The 23450-nt window shown below is 45.5% G+C and overlaps 1 long non-coding RNA gene across 1 annotated transcript in view; it reads left to right on the forward strand.

The window, feature by feature from the left end:
- Positions 1-23099, forward strand: part of LOC115082021 — a 37940-nt gene extending 14841 nt beyond the window's left edge. The window contains exons 2-4 of the long non-coding RNA XR_003854058.1: positions 19084-19136; positions 20246-20323; positions 22982-23099. This is a non-coding gene — a long non-coding RNA (uncharacterized LOC115082021). The remainder of the gene's footprint in view (positions 1-19083; positions 19137-20245; positions 20324-22981) is intronic.
- Positions 23100-23450: the final 351 nt, after the last annotated feature.

Raw genomic sequence — 23450 nt, forward strand, 5'->3', positions numbered from 1 at the left:
GCCGCCTGCCACTGACCTCAGCGTGTTCCTGACTCCGCCTCTGCCTGCAGCCCGCCATTGACTTCAGCTTGTGCCCGACTCCGCTCCTGCTTGCCGCCAGCCTCCGACCTTTGCCTGCACCTGAGACTGCTTCGACTGGCTGCCAGCCTGACTTGGGTTTGTCTCCTTTCTACTCACTGCTCGGTCTGGCTCTTTGCACGCTACTGACTCCGGTCCTGCCTTCAGCAGGTCACAGCCTACGATACGCTACAGACTCTGTTCCTGTTTCCTGTCTGCTCCACTCCGCGGCTTACTACAGACCCCGGGCCTGCTCTCTACAGATTGTACAGCAGGCTACAGACTCTTTCACTGCCCCGCTCTCATCGGGCCTTCCTGTTCCCTGCTGCTGGACTCTGTGGATTACTCTTGCCCAGGCCCCTTCTATAGAGACTGTTACTGTGCTCCTAAGTCCCAAGGTTCTAGGACCCTCCGGGCTCCTCCTGGGGGGTTCCTGGTTCCCGGGTGAAGACCTGTGCCTGTGGCTCCGCCTCCCGAGCTACTCTACCCAGGGTAGTTCGGTTCAAGGGTTCACACCTGGACTGCAGCTTCCCAGACTGCAACACCCGGTACATGCACAAATCAAAAAGAGAATAAAAGGGTTGGGGAGTGGTGGGGTCTGGGCGGGATATAGGCAGTCTGGGTCTGTAACATTTAGTCTGTGTGTAAGTATTAATGCATGCAAGCGCACACCTGAGTCCCCTACCGTGTAACTTTACTTCTGCTATGGATGGTGTGTAAATTTTAAAATAAAAAAAATCAGGGCTAATCAGCGGGGTTTGAAGGGATGGGGCTAATAGGGTAAAAGGGAAGCTATCTAGCTCGGGGGAGTTAGGACGTCCTATCCTTTACTAGGGCGAACTGGGAACAAACTGGGCAAACAGGTATTTGCGTCAGTGCACATGCCTAGCAAAATTCCCCATTTACGTGTAGAGGCAGCATTTGTACGCACATGCACGTGTTCATATAAAATTGTGCGCACACGTACGTGCGTACTGCTGATTTTATAACATACATACATATACACGAGTGTGGTATAAAAGGATGATTCAGAGGAAATGAAACAAATCTCAGTGAACCTGTAAGATATGAATAGGCAAACTGACAAACTAAAAAGTAGAAAATCATCTGGACTAGATGGTATACATCCCAGAGTGCTGAAAGAACTGAAAAATGAAATTGCAGACTTACTATTAGTAATCTGAAAACTGGTAAGGATAATTGAGGGGCCAGAGTAGTAGTGCCCAGGTTCAGGACCACAACCGAACTTAGGCCCGGGAGCTTCCCGGATGGACAGGACAAGTCTGAATGCAGTGGCTAGAAGCCGCGCAGTACAGGCACAAGCTGGAGTCCCTCCGGCGGAGACGTTCCTCTGGAGTAAGATGCCCACGGCCCAGCTGCATAGGTTCCTCTGACTTGATGGTAGATTGAGTCCCACTACTAGTGGGCTTCATGGAAGGAGGAGAGCGGGATCACTCCACAGCAACACATTGGGGTATCCGATCTTCACGGTGACGTTCCTGGAGGCGGTGATCAATCCAGCCTGTCAAGTCGATTAAATCCTCTAGAGAGGATGGAAGTTCTCGGGCTGTGAGTTTGTCTTTCAATTGGGATGAAAGACTGTCCAAGTAAATGGCTCGAAGACAATACTCTTGCCATGCCAATTCAGTGGCTAGAGTCTGAAACTCAATGGTGTAGTCGTTGAGAGGTCTCTAACCCTGTCGTAAGCGAAGAGATGGGTACTAGCCACAGCCTGCCTGCCGGGATCATCGAAGGTCCGACAGAAGATGGTCACGAAACATGACAATTCTTGCAGGAGAGAGTCCGAACGCTACCATAAGGGAGAGGCCCATGCCAAAGCCTTACCTTCCAAATGAGAAAGAATAAAGGTCATCTTTGTCAGTTCATCCTGGAAGATGGAAGGCTGCAGAGCAAACTGCATAACACTGTTTAATAAACCCTCTGCAGAGACAAGGGTCCCTGTTAAAACGGGGTGGAGCGGGTAGGGCCAGCAAAGCCCTGGTGGGTGAGGCTGCAGGTGGTGGGCTGACTAGTGTAGACGTTGGAGCTGTGGTATTTGCGAGAGTATCCAGCCGAACGTGGAGATGTTCGACAGAAGAGGCCAATGCCTCTAGGAACTGCTGCTGTTCTTGTATCTTCAAGGCCAGGCCAGGAATGGCCTGGAAGGTGAAAGGCTCCGCCGAATCCATGGCCTTGGCAATCTGTTGCACTGATGGTGGACCCTTGGCCTGAGGTGGGTTTGACGCTACCCGCAGGGCAAGCCCTACTGGTCCCCACTGTTGGGAGGCGGAGCAGGCTAGGAGATGGAGGCCGACTGGAGCTTCACCAATACCAGCCCACGTTTCCCTTTGGTTGAGCCCTTGGGTGCCGGGGCCGGCTGGACTTAGGCAGGCCTCCGTGTGACAACTCCCAGTAGATGTAGACAAGGGTATGCCAGGAACCAGCAGAGGTGTAGGAGGGCAGATGACAGTCTGGACGAGGCAGGATTCCAGAGATCTGGATGCCAATAGGAACAGAGGAGAGCAGGGGGCATCCAGGCAAAGATAGACCAAAGCCTGAGGCCAGGTCTGTGGGATACCAAAGGAAAGTCCAAGGCAAGCTGGAGTCAGGGCAGGCAGCAGAAAAGCACAGTACCAAAGGTAGAGCTGAGGTCAGAGCCAGGAGATCAGATCAAGCGTAGTCCAGACGAAGCTGGGGTCAATACCAGAGAATCAGTCCAAGCGTAATGCAGATGAAGCAGGGGTCAGTACCAGAGAATCAGTCCAAGCGTAATGCAGATGAAGCAGGGGTCAGTACCAGAGAATCAGTCCAAGCGTAGTCCAGATGAAGCAGGGGTCAATACCAGAGAATCAGTCCAAGGGTACGAGGAGCAGACGAGGGATCAAGCAGGAACAGGAGCCAGGAACAACAACAGAAACAGGAGACAGGAAAGATGACAGGAACAGGAACCAGGAACGAGCAACGAGTACACGAGTAATCGTGGAGACCTGTTGCCAAGGCTGGGAACAAGTAGCTGGGCCCTGCCTTTTATCCAGAGGCCCAGTGATGTCATCATCCGGGGCCGCGGGCTACTTTCCCGCCGCGGCCCCTTTAAGAGTGCTCGAGTCGCGAGCTTGCGAGCCTAAGCCTGGGCCCGGAGGAAGCAGGACGGCAGCAACACTCCGCGGCCTGTGCGGGTAGGTCCGCCGGGCGCAAGGAGGAACCGCTCAGGAGTCAGAAGTGGTAGAGGTGGCTGAAGGTGCTCGGGGACGGAGATGGCTGCCCACCACTGCGAGGGTGAACCAGAGCTGGCAACTGGATTCCTGGGGTGAGTAGGCCCGGGCGTGGGCCTAGCATGGCCGGACGCATAACAGACATCAAAGACTAAGACATTTAGTATTTCTTATCATCTGGGAAGATCAAGTGCTAAAGATTAGTACCCATACTAAAGAGCTGATAATAAGTTAAACAATTGAAGTGTTTTACCAAATGGGAGATCAAAGGACTGGTACTGAAATACCTTCCTGAGTACAAGTGCAAACTGAAGCACCTAACTTGCAGAGAGGGATATATAAAGCATAGCATTTGCTTATTCTAATTAGATGAGCGGAGGGAACAGAGAGCGTATAACTGGCTCTTTTCAGAGTACCGGATCTGAGTCCTCCAGATTTTCTTCGAACGCTGGCTTATATAAAAGGAGGGCCTATAAGGGAGGTGTTTGTCCTTTTGCTCTTTATTATTCTTTGATTAATGTTCTATCTTTACTTCTCTCTGTCTCCTATTCACTGTATTGATTTATGTATAGCTTACTGTGATACTGTATTCAATGTTGATATTACTTTGCTGATTTATTATCCATATATTTACAACATTTTCAGCTCGATCCAGAAAGGCCGCGGTAAAAACAGTGCGGTAGTGTCAGGCGCACCCTTCCTCCCCGCACGCACAGTTCTCTTCACTAACTCCCCGATACTCTCCTCTAATCGCATGCAAATGCATGCCGCGGCTTTAAAGCGGTAGGGAAGGGTTATGGCCGCGTAACCCATTTTACTGTATAGGCGCTTAATACAGCGCCTATACAGTAACCAGGGTGCGCTGGTACCTGTCATTTCAAATGACATTTGAAATGACAGGTACCAGGAAGTGTAAAAATCAAAATTTTTAAATACCTGTCGGAGGGCCGCGTGGGTCCAGGCGGCCGGCGGGATCCGGGGGGCCGGTGGTCGCGTGTTAAATCTAGGCCGCGGGCGGGTGGGCGCCTGTTCCGGGCGGCGGGGGGTGGACGCGCGTTAGTTTCAGACGGCCGCGTGGGTCCAGGCGGCCGGCGGCGGCGGGAGCCGGGTGGTCGCGTGTTAAATCTAAGCCGCGGGCGGGTGGGCGCCTGTTCCGGGCGGCGGCAGCAGCGGCGGGGGGACACGCGTTAGTTCGAGACGGCCGGCGGGTGGTCGCGTGTTAAATCTAGGCCGGGTCCGCACAGGCGCGCATTCACTGCCGGTGGGGGCTGCCTCTCCCGGCAGTGAATGAATTCATTCATCCAGGCGGAGGAGCCGGTGGCGAAAGCAGCCGGCTCCTCCGCCTGGATGAATGAATTCATTCACTGCCGGTGGGGGTTGCCTCTCCCGGCAGCCCCCACCGGCAGTGAATGAATGCGCGCCTGTGCGACCCCTGCGATTCGGCGCTCAAGGCAGTCACATGCCGTGACGTCACGCCTTGAGCGCCGAATCGCAGGGGTCGCACAGGCGCGCATTCATTCATCCAGGCGGAGGAGCCGGTGGCGAAAGCAGCCGGCTCCTCCGCCTGGATGAATGAATTCATTCACTGCCGGTGGGGGCTGCCTCTCCCGGCAGCCCCCACCGGCAGTGAATGAATGCGCGCCTGTGCGACCCCTGCGATTCGGCGCTCAAGGCAGTCACATGCCGTGACGTCACGCCTTGAGCGCCCAATCGCAGGGGTCGCACAGGCGCGCATTCATTCATTCACTGCCGGTGGGGGCTGCCGGGAGAGGCAGCCCCCACCGGCAGTGAATGCGCGCCTGTGCGGACCCGGCCTAGATTTAACACGCGACCACCTGCCGGCCGTCTCGAACTAACGCGTGTCCCCCCGCCGCCGCTGCCGCCCGGAACAGGCGCCCACCCGCCCGCGGCCTAGACTTAACACGCGACCACCCGGCTCCCGCCGCCTGGACCCACGCCGGCCGCCTGGACCCACGCGGCCCTCCGACAGGTATTTAAAATTTTTTATTTTTTCTTCTGACAGGTTTTATGTGTCCCACATCATTACATTTTCTCGATCATCTCTGTATCGCTTTTTTTTTAAATTGTGTTTTATTGTTTTTGAGTATCTTAAGCGGTGTCGATGGATTTATTACTAGACTCACAGTCCTAACTCCTACTAGGGGGAGGCGGTAAACTAACACGTTACGGCCGCGGCAAAACAGTGCGTTACTAATGAGAGAACCTGAGCGCGCCTTACGGTATCGGAGGGGAATAGCTAATTCCTTCATTATACAGCTAATTCGTTCATTTACATGCCGGGTGCGGGAAGGGTTACGCGTCTGTTTTAAGAAGCACTACGGATGCGCAAAATTGGAGACTGTATCGCTGGTTTGCCTTACGCGTCCGAATTGTGCGCAGCGAGCTCGTTACAGACGAGAAATCTTCAACTGAACTTTACTGGATCGACCTGTTGTTTGTTAGTGTTTGGTTCCCTCACGGAAATTTTCACCAGCTTTCCAGCCCACTGTTTAGTGCTTAGGAGAAAGATGCAGTTCAATCCTTAAGAATTCCTTCTTTCATAAATTCTTCTTCTCATCTTGCATTTGGTGACTGTAATTCACTTCTCTATACTCAGGACCCTCAAGTTAGAATCTCCATTCTTTCTAGGCTTTTATTTGTCATGTGCTACCAGTTAGCTCTGGAAGCAGAAATCCAGAACAGAAGTGCTTGGGAGCATGTAATTAATAACTGGTTTAGCCTTCCCAAAAAGAAGAGCCAACAAGGGTGACAATATGTTTGCTGCTTGCACAGTCTTAGTTCAATAAGTAATTCAGCTGTCTGTGATTGTACATGTGGATGGACCATATAAACTTTCTCAGAAACTTAAAATCATGCAAATCAGCTCATTAGCATTTCAGCAAAGGCAAAAGTTCAAGTAAAAAATTAATTACCCCTCAGAGAGGCGTAATTAAGAATAAACTTTAAGAGACCTTTTTTGCACAATGTAAATAATTTCTTCTGTAAAAATACTTCTACTATTGTCTCCTTCCTCCCCCAGTTCCAGCAACCCTGTTTTACTGTAACTTTTTTGCTTCCTTTCCACTTGTTAAAGTTTCAAGATTTTTTGCACCCCCTGTTACCTGTAAACTGGCATGATATGATTGTACCATTAATGCCGGTATAGAAAAGCTCTAAATAAAAAAATAAATAAAGCCTTTTTTGCAATAAAATTCTTGATTACGCACTGACCATTTTTTAATTTTTTTTTTTTGCAAAACTTAGCCCGGTAAAACTATTATAATATTTTATAAATAGCCAATAACACACAAACGTTTTCAGCCGGAACAGGCCCATTTCTGCAAAGCCATTTCTAGCTTCATAGATGGACTTCTATGGCTGTAGTTTTTTGTTTATATTGCTACAAGTCATTTATTCAGTCTTTTATTCATCAGAATGTATAAGCTACATCTCCTTCCTTGACATTGTTCGCAGGCTCAGGGGATCAGTGTCACAATGAAAGTTAGACAAAAATATTTTATTCTGTCATAGTCAATGAGCAGTAGGCTTGCATCCATCGAGGTTGATACATGTGCAAGAGAATTTGTAAGCTACTGATAAGCATCGCAAAGGGATGTGTTAGTATTCAAAAAACCAGTAGAAGAGAGGCTTCAGTCAAGCATACACTAAGTAATAATCATAATTTTTAACGTGATCCAAAACTAACAAGATCTGGTTATTATGTTGAATAAGAAAGCATATGCTCTTCTCATGAGATGTGTGTTCAAGCATGAATGAATTAACATAAAAAAGCAATAGTCACAGTAGATAGAGGGGCAATGTGTATACAGAGCAGGGATAAACCATAGAGACTACATAGTCCAGTAGGTTAGAGAAATTATAACTCATACAAAAATTATATTTATAGTTGGGGTGGAAACATATCACGTTAATGCCAATAGAAAATGAACAGATACAAAAAAGGGATGAATTATCATAAGTTTGAAATGTATGAGCAGTAGCACTAATTGTTAAGGTGTTGTGGGTGCTAGTAAATACTGAATACTTACCAACAGCCAGTAAGAGAAACATTTTTAATCTTTTATTTGTTATTTTTTAATTTTTAAATTCAAAGTTTTCCAGAATTACAATATAATATGCAATTAGAACATGGTACATATTTCAGTATTTATACATTTTTTGAAAGCTGAAAATTAAAGAAAAAACATATGTCTGTACCTAAATATAAGAGAACTGGGGACAAGGGAAACTCGTGAGCGATTACAAAGAAATTTTTTATATATTATTTAAAGGTAATAGGTAGGAAGGAGCACCTAATTCCTCTTATGCCAATTCATGCCTTGGGGTATTATGCAAGTGGACAGCCAAGAAATCCTTGAGCTGTTCCGGTTCAAAAAAATATATAATTATTATTCATGAAGCGAACATAGAATTTACTTGGATATTTCAAAACAAAACGGGCTCCCATCCTTAGAACCTTATTTCTCATCTCAAGAAACTGTTTTCTACGATTCTGAGTAGTTTTAACTATATCAGGATATATCCAGATTTGTGCCCCATAAAACTTAGCCTATTCCTAAGAAATAATTTCAAAACATTATTGCGACCGGTAATGAAAGCAAAAGAAACCAACATAGATTTTCTTTCCTTAATTTCAGATTCAATAGAAAGTTCAAGTAACTCTGAAATGTTCAATGAATTCACCACTTCTTCTCCCACAGGACTTCTTTGAGGCAAATAATAGATTTTTGTACATACAGGGAGATGTGTCTCAGGGATTTTTAAGACCTGCTTCAAATAAGTTTTGAATAACTCGAGTGGTGATACAGTTCTTATGACAGGGAAATTGATAATTCTCAAATTGAGTATCCTCAATGTATTCTCCAATTTCTCTATTTTCTTCTCGAGTATCAAATCAGACTTAATATTTTTTTGCACATTTTCCAATCGAACAATCCTTTGCTCATGATCTTCTATCTTGGAATTGAAAGACACAGTCAATGAATTATTTATCATAGTCTGATTTTTTGTTTCCAATGTAGTTGCTGTTAATGTTTTTAATGTAGCTTCAATTGCTTTCAGAGCAGACCACACAGTGGTTAAGGAAATTTGTTCAGGCTGTCCAAGCCGAATACTCACTGCTCCAAGATTTGACTGTTCTCCTCTCACATCCCCAAGATCTCCCAGCAACTTTATTCCCGACGTTGTCATCTCCTCGGGTCTCCCTTGGCTCTCCACATCATGGGAGTCAGGGCTCCGAATAGACCGGCCATCTCCTCACCGTGGGATTCCTCCCTCCTCCTCCTCGCGCTCGGTCTCCAGCCGGGCCAATTCTCCTCGAGCCTGATTGTATTGGCTGTTGGTCTCCATTGTTCTCGGAGATGCCGCTGGCTGTGCGGGATGTGCCGGCTTAATCAGCTCGCTGGGTCTCAGAGTCACTTCCAGGGTCAGAGGGGACTGTGTCTGCTCCACAACAGTCCCCTCAGCGACCAGCCCCTCTGGCGTTCGAGGTGTTCCATCGGATAAGAAGCCCTCAATTCATCGCTGCAAGAGGTTGGTATCGGATAAACCTGATAAGGCTCCCCTAACATGACCCTTCTGCTTGGTATGAGGCATTCTAAATTAAATTGTAGAGATTATAGGCAAAGGATGATGAGAGCTTCTCTCCTCCGCATCCTACCAGGTGGCCATCTTGCCCACTTTAATCTTTTATTATAAGATATCTTATAATAAGAGCAGTGTTTACCAAACAATGCAGAGTAAAAGCCAGCTTAAAGTTACCAAGCCATTCCAGCCAGTTTGGGCCTGCTCTTTGCCCTCGCTCCACCCTCTCTACATCTTTGGTGACTCCCTCCGGGCCTGATGGACGGCTTGCTGCCACGGCGTCTCCATGCCGCTTCTCCCCGGCGTCCCCGGACTGGCTCGACGCTGCGGATCTGCCATGTTCCTGATGACGTAGGGCGCGCGCGCATGCTCCAGAGTATGTATCTGCAAGGGCGCGAACCTCGGGGGCGTCCCCCTATATTGATGTCATCCGCTTCCAACATAAAAGCTCTTCACTTACGCTGACTATTCGAGCTAGCAAGGACAAGAATCACGGACAAGGACAAGCATATGTACTTGCTATGGATTCGTCCAAGCTACTCTACCTCCTCAGACTTACCAGGGGTACCCGCTCCTCGGGGGCCTTGCTCTCTTTTCTATATTTCAGATTGCATATAGAAACTGGTACTCGCTCCTCGAGGGCCCATGTTCCTGAAGACTCTGAAGATTCTCTACTGCCTAGAAGCTATTACAGATACAGACAATCGTGAGTTGCCACCGCTCTCTCAGAGCTGTCTCTGGAACCAGGTACTCGCTCCTCAAGGGCCTAACTCTTTCCAGCTACTGAGCCTCTTTAAGATTCTATGTGAGATTGTCATCTACTACTAGCTATGTATACAGCATACCCTGTCTACTCACTATCTATAGTCTCCCTACAGCTCAGCAACCCTGGGATCGCAGTTCCAGTATCTGAGGGACTTCAGCCCTGCCGGGCATACCAGCTCACTACTGCCACCTCTGGTGGTTCTACTAACCTGTCTAATAAAAGACTATTTGTCTCCATACTCAAGCCCCTCTCAGGATATCCTCCTGGGGACGCTGTCGTCTGCCATCGGCCCAAGGATTCACCTATTTACTACAGTGTGCTCACTCTTCCCACTTCAGGAGCTAAGCATAACAGAGTGCTAGCTCATCTGATGTCTCCGCCCATTAGACATCAGACCCATAACAGATTGCAACTCAGCACGGAGAACATAAGAACATAAGAATATGCCATACTGGGTCAGACCAAGGGTCCATCAAGCCCAGCATCCTGCTTCTAACAGTGGCCAATCCAGGCCATAAGAACCTGGCAAGTACCCAAAAACTAAGTCTAGTCCATGTTACCGTTGCTAATAATAGCGGTGGTTATTATATGTCAACTTAATTAATAACAGGTAATGGACTTCTCCTCCAAGAACTTATCCAATCCTTTTTTAAACACAGCTATACTAACCTCACTAACCACATCCTCTGGCAACAAATTCCAGAGTTTAATTGTGGGTTGAGTGAAAAAGAACTTTCTCCGATTAGTTTTAAATGTGCCCCATGCTAACTTCATGGAGTGCCTCCTAGTCTTTCTATTATCTGAAAGAGTAAAAAACCGATTCACGTCTACCCGAGCTAGACCTCTCATGATTTTAAACACCTCTATCATATCCCCCCTCAGCCGTCTCTTCTCCAAGCTGAAAAGTCCTAACCTCTTTAGTCTTTCCTCATAGGGGAGCTGTTCCATTCCCTTTATCATTTTGGTAGCCCTTCTCTGTACCTTCTCCATCGCAATTATATCTTTTTTGAGATGCGGCGACCAGAATTGTACACAATATTCAAGGTGCGGTCTCACCATGGAGCGATACAGAGGCATTATGACATGTTCTGTTTTATTCACCATTCCCTTTCTAATAATTCCCAACATTCTGTTTGCTTTTTTGACTGCCGCAGAGTGCCAACTCCTCCCCTCTGGAGGAGCAAACCTCTAACAGCTTGCTAGCTCCTCCCCACAGGGGAGCTCGCTCATACAGATTGCTAACTCCTCCCTTCTTGAGGAGTAGATCATAACAGATTGCTAACTCCTCCCCTTTGGAGGAGCAGATCCTAACAATATGTCAACACCTCTAACTTACCCAATAAGTGAGTTTGTTTGCATAACATTTTCCTAATTGGTTGGCATTATAATTTTATCTTATATATATGCTTATAAGACTGGATTCTTGTAAGTCATATGATTTATTGCGTATTGAGCCCAGAAGGCAGAAACAAAACTCACTGTTGACCATGCTATAGTTACACAATGATAGGTTCCATATTAGGAGCTACCACGCAAGAAAGAGATCTAGGAGTCATAGTGGATAACACATTGAAATCTGTTCGGTATGCTGCGGCAGTCAAAGAAGCAAACAGAATGTTGGGAATTATTAGAAAGGGAATGGTGAATAAAACAGAAAATGTCATAATGCCTCTGTATCGCTCCATGATGAGACCACACCTTGAATAATGTGTACAATTCTGGTCGCCACATCTCAAAAAAGATATAGTTGCGATGGAGAAGGTACAGAGAAGGGCGACCAAAATGATAAAGGGGATGAAACAGCTCCCCTATGAGGAAAGACTAAAGAGGTTAGGACTTTTCAGCTTGGAGAAGAGACAGCTGAGGGGGGATATGATAGAGGTGTTTAAAATCATGAGAGGTCTAGAATGGGTAGACGTGAATCGGTTTTTTATTCTTTCGGTAATATGGACTAGACTTAGTTTTTGGGTACTTTCCAGGTTCTTATGGCCTGGATTGGCCACTGTTGGTCGTTGGACCCTCGGATTCTGACCTCTGCTTGATTGACCACGTCTCCTGATTCTGGCTCTGTCCCTTGCCTTGTCATCGCCTACACTGTTCTGGTCCTCCTTGCTCCATCTGACCTACAGTCTCGAGTCTGACTGCACTCCCTTGCTGTCCGTGGGGATGCCTGTCTATTACCTGTCCAGGAGACCCTGCGAGGCCCACCTAAGTCCAAGCGGTCTGGGTCCCTACAGGCTCCACCTGGGAGGACCGCGGGCTTCCAGTGGTGAAGCTCATCCAAGCCTCTGTCTCCTCCAGTGCTCCGCCCCCTGGGGGCAGGTGCTTCCTGGTCCCTACCAGGGAGCCGTTCTCCATTGCTCCATGACAGGGTCCACCCCCGACTGCAACAGGTTGCCAAGACCATGGACTCGGCGGAGTCTTCCGCCTCCAGGGCCATACCGGGTTTGGCTGCCACAGTCCAAGAACATCACAGGGCTTTGGAATCGTTAGTCTCTTCAGTGGAAGAGCTTCGTTCACAGCTGCGAGATAAAGCTCTGGCCAATCCCATGGGCCTATTGGCCTCTATGCTACCTAAAGCATCGTTGGCACTTCCTGCACCTCCTCGATATAATGGGGACCCATGCTCCTGTCGTGGCTTCCTCAATCAGTGCTTCATGCAATTTGCACTGCAACCCTCCTTGGTCCTGAAGGAAACCACTAAAGTGACCTTCATCTTCTCCCGCCTGGAAGGGAAGGCTCTTGCATGGGCCTCTCTCTTATACCAACGCTCTGATCCCATACTTTGCAAGTTATCTGAGTTTGTTGCTCTCTTCAAGCAGACCTTTGGTGACCCAGGCTGCCAGGCTGTAGCCAGACGTAGTCTACTCCACCTCCGTCAAGGGTCACGGACCCTCTGAGTATACGGTGGAGTTCAGGCCCTGGCTACTGAGCTCGGGGGGCAAGAAGATTGTCTGCAAACCATCTTCCTAGATGGACTCTCCAGCACTCTCAAAGATGAACTCTCCATCCATGAGACTCCCATGTCTCTAGAGGACCTGATTTCCCTCACCGGGAAGATCGATCATTGTCTCTGGCAAAGGCGCCTAGAGGTAAAGGCTTCCCGCTCTCCCACACCACGTCCCATGCATGTCCAGAGTCCTCCAGCCAAGACTCCAGCACCACTGCACTCTTCTGTGGTGGAACCTATGGAGGTGAACTATGGGCGTCTGTCTCCGACTGAACATCTCCATTGGAGGAAGGAGGATCTTTGTCTTTACTGTGGCACTTCAGGACATCTTCGGCAGTCTTGTCCGGCCCGTCCGGAAAACTGCAACGCCTGAGCCCGGCTTGGTTCCTGAGCTTAGGTGCGACTGTCACCGGCCCCCAACTCCTGCTTCCTGTCTGTCTGGGCATTGACGCCCACTCCTTCTCCACCACTGCTCTTGTCGATACCTGAGCAAGTGGCAGCTTCATCATGGATGACATTGTCAAGCTTTTGAACATTCCTCTTCAACCATTAGATGTAAGCTTCCGCATCACCTCCATTTAAGGGGAACTTCTTCCAGGGTTCATCACCCATTGAACAGTGGCTGTCCGTCATACCGTGGGCAGTCTCCACGAGGAGGAGATATCCTTCTATGTGTTAAAACGTTCGACACATCCAGTTATCCTGGGGCTGCCCTGGCTCCAGGCCCACAAACCCAAGTTCGATTGGCAGTCCCTGCAGGTTGGTGCAGTGGGGCTCCAAATGCCAGAAGACATGTCTTCGTCAAGTATCTCCAGTAGTCCCTGTTCTGAAGTCTACCACTCTAGCTGGGTTGCCCATTCTGAAGATGTCTTCTCAAAGCAGAAAGCGGATACTTAGCCTCCGTTACGCAAGTTTAATTGTCCCATAGAACTTCTGCTGGGCATGACGCCTCCCAAGGGCAGAACTTATCCACTGTCTCACCCAGAAACTTTAGCCAGGTCTGAGTATATCAAAGAAAAAGGGTTCATTCGTCCCTCTGATTCTCCTGCTGGAGCGGGATTTTCTTTGTTAAGAAAAAGGACGGCGGGGTTTACACCCTTGTATTGACTACAGAGGGCTCAACTCCATAACCCGCAAAGACCGATACCCCTGCCCCTTATCAGTGAGCTGTCTGACCACCTTCAAAGGGAATGGATCTTCACCAAGTTGGATCTGAGGGGTGTGTATAATCTGGTATGCATCCAACCTGAAGACATCTGGAAAACCGCATTCAACATGAAGGATGGTCACTATGAATATACCGTGATGCCCTTTGGGCTATGCAATGCTCCAGTGGTTCAACGCCTTATGAACGAAATACTCTGAGACCTCCTTTATTCATTCGTAGTCGTATATCTTGATGACATCCTGATCTTTTCCAAAGACCTTGAATCTCATTGAGATCATGTTCAGATTGACCTCCAATGTCTATGAGAAAACCATCTTTATGCCAAATTAGAAAAGTGCCTTTTCGAGCAAAATCACTTACCCTTCTTAGGGTACATCATATCTGATCGAGGTTTCTCCATGGATCCAGATAAAGTCCAGGGGATCCGAGACTGGCCCCAGCCAGTAGGCCTATGGGCCTTACAATGTTTCCTTGGCTTTACTAATTATTACCGGAGCTTCATTGCCAGTTATTCTACCCTAGCTGCTCTGCTCACCGCCATGACCAAGAAAGGGCTAACACTCGTGTGTGGACTCCTAAAGTACAAGCCGCCTTTCAGATGCTCAAAGAAGCTTTCTGTTCTGGTCCTTGTCTTCAGCATCCAGACCCAAGATGTCCATTCGTCGTCGAAGTCGATGCCTCTGCAATTGGAGCAGGAGCCATCTTAAGACAGTTTTCTCCCAAGGGTAAATTGATACCTTGTTCATTCTACTCACACAAGTTCTCTCCTACTGAGCAGCGCTACACCGTTGGTGACTGAGAACTTCTCTCCATCAACTTGGCACTCCAAGAGTGGCACCCCTGGTTGGAAGGGGCACAACCCAAGTTTACCATTTTCACCGACCATAAGAATCTTGAGCACCTTAAAGAAGCTCAACTCTTGAATCCTCGACAAGCCCAATGGCCGCTCTTCTTTGAAAGGTTCAACTTCGTTCTATGCTATCGCCCAGCTTCTAAGAACCTCTGTGCCAATGCACTATCAAGTCCTTTGAACCTGAGGATGTCCCTGACATTCCTAGATACATCATAGACCCTGCCTGCATATCCCTTGCTGTGACTACTACAGTTCCAGCTGGGAAAACCATCATTCCACATAGATTACGTGAACGATTTCTGAAATGGGGGTGGGTGTGGGTGACAGTGGGTGGGTGTGACAGTTTTTACAACACCGGCCTGACACGATACGTGTTTCATAAGAACATAAGAAAATGCCATACTGGGTCAGACCAAGGGTCCATCAAGCCCAGCATCCTGTTTCCAACAGTGGCCAATCCAGGCCATAAGAACCTGGCAAGTACCCAAAAACTAAGTCTATTCCATGTAACCATTGCTAATGGCAGTGGCTATTCTCTAAGTGAACTTAATAGCAGGTAATGGACTTCTCCTCCAAGAACTTATCCAATCCTTTTTTAAACACAGCTATACTAACTGCACGAACCACATTCTCTGGCAACAAATTCCAGAGTTTAATTGTGCATTGAGTAAAAAAGAACTTTCTCCGATTAGTTTTAAATGTGCCCCATGCTAACTTCATGGAGTGTCCCCTAGTCTTTCTACTATCCGAAAGAGTAAATAACCGATTCACATCTACCCGTTCTAGACCTCTCATGATTTTAAACACCTCTATCATATCCCCCCTCAGTCGTCTCTTCTCCAAGCTGAAAAGTCCTAACCTCTTTAGTCTTTCCTCATAGGGGAGTTGTTCCATTCCCCTTATCATTTTGGTAGCCCTTCTCTGTACCTTCTCCATCGCAATTATATCTTTTTTGAGATGCGGCGACCAGAATTGTACACAGTATTCAAGGTGCGGTCTCACCATGGAGCGATACAGAGGCATTATGACATTTTCCGTTCCGTTTCATGGGCTTCTTCAGGGGTGGAACATTTTTGCGGTGTCTACAATATAAATCAAAAAAAGTTATAGTTAACTCATCCGAAGATTAAATATTAACAAAGTATCACTGTATGCTGTCATACGTTTTCAAAGACTGTCCCGTCGTGTTATGCTGTTGCACGGTCCACCCCTGAAGAAGCCCACGAAACACGTATCGTGTCAGGTCAGGCTGGTGTTGTAAAAGCTGTCACAACCACGCTATGCAAATGATAAGTGTCTTGTCTCTTTAAAAAAAATCCAACAATAAGAAAAAAATGTAAATTATGGAATGTAGTTACCAATGATTAAAATAAGGTTGATCCAGTCTCTCAGTTAAAAAATAAACTGGCGAATATCACTTGTTCAAGCTATAAACACCTGATTGTGAGCATTCTTTGAAATTATCGAGAAGCTCAGTTGATATATGAGGTACCACATTCTCCTTCAAAATATTTTTTAAAAATACTTTTCAGCTTGTGTACATGATGTTGAATGAAATATAGTTAATTGGTACATCATATGTCTTACAGTTCCTAAGTACAGTTGGCAATCGGGTTGGCATTGTATTGTATGCTAGATTATCACTGTGTTCTAAGCCTTGTTCCATTCTCCTTCCAGTCTTGTTCCAGTCTCCTTCCAGGCTCCTTCTCCACCCTGGAGGAAAGGAGAAGCAGAGGTGATATGATACAGACTTTCAGATACTTGAAAGGTTTTAATGATCCAAAAACAACAACAAACCTTTTCCGTCGGAAAAAAATCAACAGAACCAGAGGTCACAATTTGAAGCTCCAGGGAGGAAGACTCAGAACCAATGTCAGGAAGTATTTCTTCATGGAGAGGGTGGTGGATGCCTGGAATGCCCTTCTGGAAGAAGTGGTAAAGACCAGATCTGTGAAGGACTTCAAAGGGGCATGGGATAAACACTGTGAATCCATAAAGTATAGAGGATGTGAATGAAGAGTGGGTGGCTCGCGGGAATGATGACTACTACCTGGAGATAATACCCTTATTCAATAAACATATACACGGTTAATACGACTCCAACACTGCTCTAAGCTTTAACGGCAAGAGGAAATGTGGAAAAAAGGATTTGCATTCACAAAAAAGCGGGGAGTAGCTTGCTTGTTACGGTGGTTACTACCCCAAGCCAAATAATACTACCCCAAACCAAATAATACTTTCACTTTCAATGTATATCCAGCATAGCTCTCTGCTTCAACGGCAGGGGAGAAAGACCGATACTTCACGCATATCCAGCATAGCTCTCTGCTTCTACGGCAGGGGAGAAAGACCGAAACATCACGCATATCCAGCATAGCTCTCTGCGTCAACGGCATGGGAGAAAGACCGATACTTCACGCATATCCAGCATAGCTCTCTGCTTCAACGGCAGGGGAGAAAGGCCGATACTTCACGCATATCCAGCATAGCTCTCTGCTTCAACGGCAGGGGGAATGAAGAAAAGTGGATCTATATACAGTCAACCAACAAGGACTGAATTACATAGTCTGGGTAAACAAATAAGCATGGGTGTAGCTTGCTTATTGCGGCAGTTACTACCCCTAACTAATTAAACTAGATATTTCACTTAGATGCAGTTCCAACACTGCTCTCTAAATTAATGGTGGGGGTGGAAGGGAAATAGAACCAAAAGGTTACTAAGAGCCAAGAGAAACAGATAAATATGAGAAAAAAAAAAGTGCGAAGCTTGCTGGGCAGACTGGATGGGCCGTCTGGTCTTCTTCTGCCGTCATTTCTATGTTTCTATGTTTCTATGTTCCAGGATCCTATTGTTCCTGCCTTGTTCCTGCATCCTACTGTTCCAGCGTCCCTCTGTTCCTCCCTAGAACTGAGTGCCCCCCCACCATCTTCGGGCACCTGAAAGCACCTCTCCACCACCATGAAAAGGAAACAGGAGAAAAACATCATAAAAAAGGAACAGCGATGAGAAGGAGAGAAACGATCTGAAGCCCCACCCCATGACGTCACCGAGGGCAACACCGATGGTTGAAAGGCGTCCTGCCACCAGGCGCCCTCGAACTGAGTGCCCCCCCCCACCATCTTTGGGCACCTGAAAGCACCTCTCCACCGCCATGAAAAGGAAACAGGAGAAAAACATCATAAAAAAGGAACAGTGATGAGAAGGAGAGAAACGATCTGAAGCCCCGCCCCCTGACGTCACCGAGGGCAACTCCGACGGTTGAAAGGCGCCCTGCCACCAGGCACCGTGCGCCGTGCGTCGCGCGCCCAAGGGGCGTGACAAAGGGGCCCTCCCCTTTGTGCACCCCTTCGTGCAATCCGTAGTGCATGCTCCAACTAATATCTTTGCAATTGATTGTCTCTCTTTCTTATTTAGTATGCTTCCTGGTATGCCTTTTGTTCAATTGTTAAAATTTCTTGCATTTTGAAATTTTGTAAACCGTTATGATGGCTTTACCGAATGATGGTATATAAAACAACAAAAAAAAAAAAAAAAAAATCTGTCTGTTCGTCTCCCAGGTAGTACCCTCGGACTGTCTCTCTGGTACTGACCTCAGCCTGTTCCTCAACCCTTCTGTCTGCTGCCTGCCTCCTGACTTCTGCCTGCCTGTGAATTTGCCTGACCTCCAGAACCTGACCTCTGCCTCATTGACTACTCCTCGGACTGACCCTCGGATTCTGACCTCTGCTTGATTGACCACGTCTCCTGATTCTGGCTCTGTCCCTTGCCTTGTCCTCGCCTACAATGTTCTGGTCCTCCTTGCTCCATCTGACCTACAGTATCGAGTCCGACCGCGCTCCCTTGCTGTCCGTGGGCACGTCTGTCTACTACCTCTCCAGGAGACCCTGCGAGGCCCACCTAAGTCCAAGTGGCCCGGGTCCCTACGGGCTCCACCCGGGGGGACCGCGGGCTTCCAGTGGTGAAGCTCATCCAAGCCTCTGTCTCCTCCAGTGCTCCTCCCCCTGTGGGCAGTGCTTTCTGGTCCCTACCAAGGAGCCGTTCTCCACTGCTCCAGGACAAGGGTCCACCCCCGAGCGCAACAGGAATAGGGAAGCATCTATAATGACTACTACTGCATAGTTTTAATTTTTTTTTACTGACTGTGATATGTATATTTTCATGATTTATGATTGATATCCTCATTGCTAATCATATTGCATAAAAATGGTGGGTTGCTTTTCACAGTACAACAGTACATTTTTTTAAACATGTTTTTAAACAACCACCCTTCTCAGATGGTATGCTTTGGGGATTTAAATTCAGTATATGTTATTTTAATTGAGAAAATAATTAAGGCTTACTCATTCCATGTAAAATGGATAGGTAATCCAATATTCACAGAAAATGGCTTTCACTGAATTACTGCTGTTGTGGATTTTAGGTATGAGTTTATTTGAATGGCTGCACTAATGCTGTTGTTTTATACTCTACAGGGAGAAAATGAAACATTTCCTGCTGTTTGTACTTACGACACCATTCAAAATAGGTATCTCAGTGTTCTCTATTACGGGCTGTGAAGCTCACACCAGTGTATATAAAATGTGATATCATCCACACTGCACCAGCTGTGCACTCTGCTGCCTGTGCATTAAAGAGTTTTGACACATGGCCACATGATGATGTCTATCAAGAGCATCAGAAGTTATAAGGAAGGGCTCCATGGTTTTGAAAGTAAATGTAAATACATTTAAAGTTATTTGTCAGACTTCCAAGTTTTTATTAAAGCAACAGTATTACAGAGCCATAAGGATTTTGGTTATGCTGCATTACTCAGTTTTCAGTTAACTGAGTGAGCCCTTATAGATGAAGTATCTTTGCTGTCTTTTTAATTTTCTTATCATTTTTGGCACACAGTTTGTTTTCCTCTGAACTTCAATAAGGTACATGCAATGCAACAAATTACAAGTATAGTACTGTCCATTAAAACAGTGCTTCCCAACCCTCTCCTGGAGTCATACCTAACCTTTTGGGTTTTCAGGATATCCATAATTAATACTCATGAGATATATTTGCATATATTGGAGACCCAGGGCATGCAAATTTATTTCATGCATATTCATTTTGGCAATTCTGAAAACCTGACTGGGTAGGTGTGCCTCCAGGAGAAGGTTGGGAAACACTGCATTAAAATGTTATACAAATCTGTAGTAAAATATGGATCTACCTATAGAATGCTCACAGGTGACTTCATTGCAGGGCAGAGATGCAGGAAATGTTGACAACATTTTAACAATCAGTGCTGCAGTAGCTAGGCCCACTTGCAGAAATCAGCAAGGGCCCCCACTGGGTTAAACCAGTCTGCACATGTCCACACGACTGCGTGACAGATTGAGTGGAAAACATTTTCACTTCTCACAGCACAAACATTGTAGAAGTTTCTGTCATTTTAAAACACATTCAGCTCACTCCCAATTGTTATATTATTATTGTTTTTGCTAGCTATTTTTTAAAGAAATTTTGCTTAATTTAGTTTCAATCCTGCATCAGTATGCTATAAGAACGTAATCACAGAGTTTTGCTTCAACAGAAAAGGGCTTATTAGTAGAATATAACTTTTATCATTGATATTAACATTAGAATTTATTCTGCCTGCAGATGCAGTTTCTGCTGATAGCTTGAAATGCAGTGTGAAAGAATACAAGGAGTCTCCAGATAACAAGCATAATTCTTCAGGTCAGCTTAATTCTCATCACTGTCAAAGGAAAATCACCATACAAAAGCTTGCTTTTTGGTTGTTGTCTTTATTTCCTAGTTTAAAAGCAATTCAGATTATTCTCAAAGTCCAATTTAAACCCGGCTGTATCTCACCGCAGTTGAAACTGCATTAGCAAGATTATATTGGGGTCCCCACTCGCCCAAAGAGGGGAGGGTGAATAATCAGAAAAACCACAGGGAAAATAGTTATATTACATCTTGATGTATATGCTGCTGTCCTTCACAAAGGAGGAAATGGCAAAAAAATGAGTAGGGAGCCACCCCCTTGAGCTGCTCAGGGTCGTAAGCTATTACTTAGTTTGTTTATGCCTATCACAGACTCTGTCCCCCATAGAGATCTATGCACCAAAAAAAGAAAATGAATTGGCTATTCATTGGAACTTATTTTAGACCTGATTCTTAGTGGAATGTAGGATTTGTTGCGAGAAGTAACAGTGATCATTACGCGATCAAATTTGACTTAATAAATAAAGGGAGAACATTAAGGAAAACTACTGCTCTAGCATTTAACTTTCAAAAAGGAAGGCTGATACAATGAAGAAAATAGAAAAAAACTAAAAGATTCAGCTGCAACGGTTAACGGGCGAATTTTCAAAGGGCCGCATGTGTGGCCGGGCCCTACTCATGTCGCCGTGTGTAATTTGCAAAAATTTACACACACACACACACACACACACACACACACACACCCCGCGTGCACCGCCCGCATATATGTGCGTGGATTTTAAAATCCGGCACACGTGTGCGGGACTACCAGATTTTACAACATGCGCACGCCTGTGTGCTGCACATATTATAAAATCTGTGTATCCATGTGCGCACGCCGGGAACCACGCGCACATGGATGTGTGCGTGCTCCTTTTAAAATCGGCCCCTAAGAGTTTACACCAGGCGTGGATACTGTTTAAAAATGAGTAACCCACAAGGTGAAATAAATACAGCTGAAAGTAACACTCGGTCTATCAAGTATTATACCAAATGGAGACCATTTACATTTAACAAAAACCTGAAAGCTTCTTTAGAAAAAAATTTGAGTGAAAAATATGTGTGTTCATAGAAGCAATCAGTGAGCAAATTACAAAATATATCTACAAACATGATTGGACTGTGATCATGACACACCCTAAAAAAAACTTCAAGGGGATATACTTAAAAAGATGAATCACAAAGTACAATTCTCCAATGTTTGCTCTTCAATATTTCAAGTCCAATTTTAACACTCATGACTGTGATTTATCTTTTTAAATATATCCCCCTGAAGAAGCCCGGATCAGGTGAAATGAGAGTTCTTTGTTGGGGTCTCTTAAAGCTTGAAATTGTTTTACATCAAATCCTTGGGTTTCATTGAGCCTAAATTGTATTGAGATTATATGGGGCTTCAGATGAAGTAGGTCATATGATAAGCATATACCGCAAATAAATAAAATATGTATAAATGCAACATGTGGACTGGTCCTAGGTCTCACTTCTCCTGCTCCTCCACTCACCTTGCCTATATCCCTCACGCCAGCTTACATAACACGCAGAAATCACACCAGTGGGAAAATCAAAAGACAAAATTGTGTGCTGCGATAACACTTACAGCGGATTGTGAGTAAGAACAGTGAATCAAATATTAGCAAAGTAAATGTAATTCAGCATACAGTATGTTAACTTGAAATACTTTTAATTGAGAATATTTTAAATTGTTAACTCATTAACATCTATCTAGGCGACTGTTTTGTACATTTAATTAGATTCAAAAAAACTGTTCTCAATTAAAAGTATTTCATATTAAGATGCTGTATGCTGAATTACATTTACTTTGCTAATATTATTTGATTCACTGTTCTTACAATCCACTATAAGTGTTATCACAGTGCACAATTTTGCCTTTTGATGGATATATCTCCTACATCTTCCTCAGTGAATACCGAAGCAAAGAATTAATTTAATCTGTTTGCTATGGCTTTCTCATCCTTAAGTGCCCCTTAACTCTTGATCATCTAATGGTCCAACTGACTTCCTCGCAGGCTTTTTACCTTGAATGTACCGGAAAAAGGTTTTATTATTGAGTTTTTGCTTCCATGACAAATTTCTTTTCACATTCTCTCTTTGCCTTCCTTATCAATACTTTGCATATGACTTGCCAGTGTTATTGCCATTTCCTGTTTTCTTCATTCAGATCCTTTTTCCATTTCTTGAAAAATAGATATATATATTTTTTACAACCTTTCTCACTTCATCTTTTAACCACGCCAGTAGTCGTTTAGCCTTCTTTCCACCTTTTTCTAATGCCTGGAATACTTCTGGTCTGGGCTTCCAAGAATGTATTTTTAAACAACATCCATGCCTGAGCTAAACTCTTAACATTTTCAGTGGCTGCTTTCAGTTTTTCTAACTATTTTCCTCACATTATCATAGACACCTTTTTGAAAATTAAATGCTGTCGCAGTAGGTTTCTATTTGCGCTCCCTCTAGTTTATAAGTCAAATTTGATAATGTTGTGATCACTAATCTTAAGTGGCTCCAACACTGTTACCTCTCGCACCAAATTCTTCCAGTAAAGACTAGGTCTAAGTTTCCATTATAGACACCCAAAACAGAGAAATAGCTGTGACTGTCTTCTATTTACAGACTGGCAGAATAGCTTGAACTGTTATTCTATGAAAGAACAAGATGAGATAAAGTTCGTAAACTGTTCTTGGATGCCTGTACCCTGGGCCTCAAAATCAACCAATTACACAGTACATGTGAAATGGTAAGTTTATTGTTATTTACAAGAAATGTAAAAACTGATGCAAAGATATGTTAGGTAATGATATATGAGGGTCATTTATCAAATCGTGTTAGGGCATTATCGTGGGCTTTAGGGCCCTAACGCCCGTGATATATACTGGATTGCAAATTGTGTATGCAAATTTTTCATTTGTATTCAAGTGGGAGGGGTTTGGGAGGAGTTTAGGCAGAGTAAATGAAAATGAGGGTCAGTTAGCATGATGTGCGATAGAGTAACGCACATCAATGCAGGAAATAACTACACCTTTTTCCTGTGTGTTGTACCTGCATTAGCTGTGCGTTACCAGCCAAAAACATTTTTATTGTG

Source organism: Rhinatrema bivittatum, chromosome 1, assembly GCF_901001135.1.
Source record: "Rhinatrema bivittatum chromosome 1, aRhiBiv1.1, whole genome shotgun sequence".
Classification (NCBI taxonomy): Eukaryota; Metazoa; Chordata; class Amphibia; order Gymnophiona; family Rhinatrematidae; genus Rhinatrema; species Rhinatrema bivittatum.